Source organism: Sander vitreus, chromosome 15, assembly GCF_031162955.1.
Source record: "Sander vitreus isolate 19-12246 chromosome 15, sanVit1, whole genome shotgun sequence".
Lineage (NCBI taxonomy): Eukaryota > Metazoa > Chordata > Actinopteri > Perciformes > Percidae > Sander > Sander vitreus.
This window is the reverse complement of record NC_135869.1, coordinates 27,973,785-27,976,708: the sequence shown is the minus strand read 5'-3', so window position 1 is coordinate 27,976,708 and position 2,924 is coordinate 27,973,785. Positions and strand designations below refer to the sequence as shown.

Genomic DNA, 2,924 nt, shown 5'->3' with positions numbered 1-2,924 from the left:
ACATACATACATACATACATACATACATACGTATACATACATATATACATACATACATACATACTAGAACTTGTATTCATCTCGCCATCAGGTTATTAATTCAGACCCTTTAACTCCTTGTCGACCATGTTGTAACGAGCTCGTTCAGCGTGTCACGCCTGGCTGCAGTAGTGTGTTTGTCTTCAGGAGTGGGAGGGCAGACGGCATGTTGCCTGTTTCGTCATCGCCTTGTTGAGTGTAGCAGCACTGAGAACATTATATTTCCCACAATTTAAGCTCTTTTTTAAAAAATGAAATAGGATTAGTCCAACGAATCGTTCGGTTTGCAATGCGCACCTAACCGACAGCCCCGAACGGTTCAATACGAATACGTGTATCGTCACACCTGTATGTGTGTGTGTGTGTGTGTGTATGTATGTGTGTGTGTGTGTGTGTGTGTGTGTGTGTGTGTGTGTGTGTGTGTGTATGTGTGTGTGTGTGTGTGTGTGTATGTATGTGTGTGTGTGTCTAATCACCCCTAGTAATGAAATAGGGTTATTTTGACCTGCAACTTATCTAATAGAGAGCGGGATTAGGTATGGTATTACTTTACCACACATTTACACAAGCAGATAGATAGTGGTAGATAGAGGTCTTAAGAAGACCTCAGCAGGAGCACAGTCTGGCCTAGGTAAACCCCCATGCAGCTTTGGTGTATCTAAAGGCTAACATTTGTAAGTAAGATTTTGCAAGTTTTGCATAGCCTTGGGGCTACGCCCCCCCCGTCTTTCAATCCTAGTGTCGTCCCTTAGTTGCACTTATGTGGAATTTGCCTTGGTGGTTGGTGCATACATAAACAAACTAACATATTAAACATTAATATGAAATAAACAATAAATACAGAAACAAATATATACAAAATAGCTGTTTTGCATAAGAAGGAGGCTGAATGGATTGAGTGCAAAATGTGCAGTGATGACGTTTCTTGAAAAGAAAGAAAAAAGCATAATAAAATATAAAATAAATATAAAATATGTCCTTAATGTCTCAGAAAGTGTGTTGCACTTCCCTCCTAAAACATTTCACCTGCCAGTCAAACTTCTGACCAAACTCCATCCCTCCTCCTTCCCTCCTATGTCCCCTCCTTCTCTCCCACCTTCCCTTCTCTTCCTCCTCCTTCTCTCCCTCCATCCCTCCTCCTTCCCTCCTATGTCCCCTCCTTCTCTCCCACCTTCCCTTCTCTTCCTCCTCCTTCTCTCCCTCCATTCCTCCTCCTTCCCTCCCTCTTCCCTCCGCTCCCTCCATCCCTCCTTCCTGTTGCCATCTACGTTCCCACAGCCTTTTATTCCTCTCCATCTCGCCATCTCTCTCTCCACACTGTCACACCATCCCGCAGTCCCTCCCATTTGCCCGTTTAATTGTGTCTTTAGGCCTACAACTACCCCCCCCCCCCCCACACACACACTTTCAGTCCCACTCGGTGTGTTAAAATGAACTTCCACTGAGAAATATTTCCCACAAGTCGCACCTCCGCTGGAGAAAGACGTCTGACGCGACACGCGAGTATTTTGTTGCGTGGTTCACACGGAGTATGGGTAGGGTGTGTGTGTGACTGCGTGGTTGTGTGTTGAGGAAATGAGGGGGGCGTGTGTTGAGCTGTGAGCGCAGCCCGGCCCCCTCACAGGGAAGCTCGGGAGAGCAACAGCTGGATCAGCAATCCGCCTGTCCCTCCGCGCAGTGCCGCAGGTGAGTCCAACTTTCTGTTCTGTACGGTTCTCATAATAAAGGTTATGTAGGCTATGTGTTAGTGTATATACAATATACAAGATAAATATAAATAACTTACTTGTATTATACGATTTAGAAATGTATTATACAGTAGGGTATGTTATGTTTGTGTGAGTATGTACTTATGTGGGTGTGTATACGTGTATGTGTAGTATACACGTGTTTGTAATGTGTACATGTATAGGTATGTATGTTACAGTATAAAATGCATATATGCGATATGTGTATGTAAACATTTGTGTGAAGTGTTATGTATGTATGTGTGTGTACAGTTTATGTGTGTGTATGTATATATATATATATATATATATATATGTGTGTGTGTGTGTGTGTGTGTGAATGTATCTGTATGTATGTATATATGTATGTGTATGTATATATAAAGTTGTATACGTACAGTAACATGTGTACATATACTGTGTGTATGTGTACTGTATATACACATACACACATAAATAATTATATATATAAATACATATAGTTATATGTGTATGTATATGTATATATAGTTATATATGTGTGTGTATATATGTACAGTATATATGTTTATATATATGTACAGTATATATATATATACATACACATATATGTGTGTATGTATATGTATATATAGTTATATATGTGTGTATATGTACAGTATATATGTTTATATATATGTACAGTATATATATATATATATATATATATATATATATATATATATATATATATATATATACACATAGGATTGTATATATAGGATTATATAATAGTGTATACTTCTTCCTACTCCGTTTCAGGCTTGTCTATGCTGGTTAACGTGTTTTTTACTTGGCTTATTTGTGACCTAATTGATATCTTTTTTTGTGTTTTATTTTATTTTGATATGTCTGAAATAAAATGTCCTCATTCATTCATTCATGCAGTTCAAAAAGTGCCTCAGAACACACCGAAGAGACTCGAGTCACCGACCTCGCCAGACTGTCCGACGGCCGATTATCGGGTTGGTGTGTCGGCGCCATCAGACACAACAAATAGAAGCTGGCACAAGAAGACTTTGAAGTCCTTCTGGGAAAAATACATAGTCTATATCACAGTAATAACGTCAGAAATCTGAATCGACGCAATCAACGTTTCTTACTTTTCTTTTGTGAGTTGTGAGATTTGACTGAGTTGGT

General features: G+C 39.3%; 1 protein-coding gene across 1 annotated transcript in view; it reads left to right on the top strand.

Annotated features, from left to right (window-relative positions):
* The first annotated feature begins 1,458 nt into the window (after window positions 1-1,458).
* Window positions 1,459-2,924, top strand: part of engl (endoglin, like) — a 28,898-nt gene continuing 27,432 nt past the window's right edge. The window contains exons 1-2 of the mRNA XM_078270458.1: window positions 1,459-1,725; window positions 2,673-2,896. The gene's annotated coding sequence lies outside the window, so the exon portion shown is untranslated. The remainder of the gene's footprint in view (window positions 1,726-2,672; window positions 2,897-2,924) is intronic.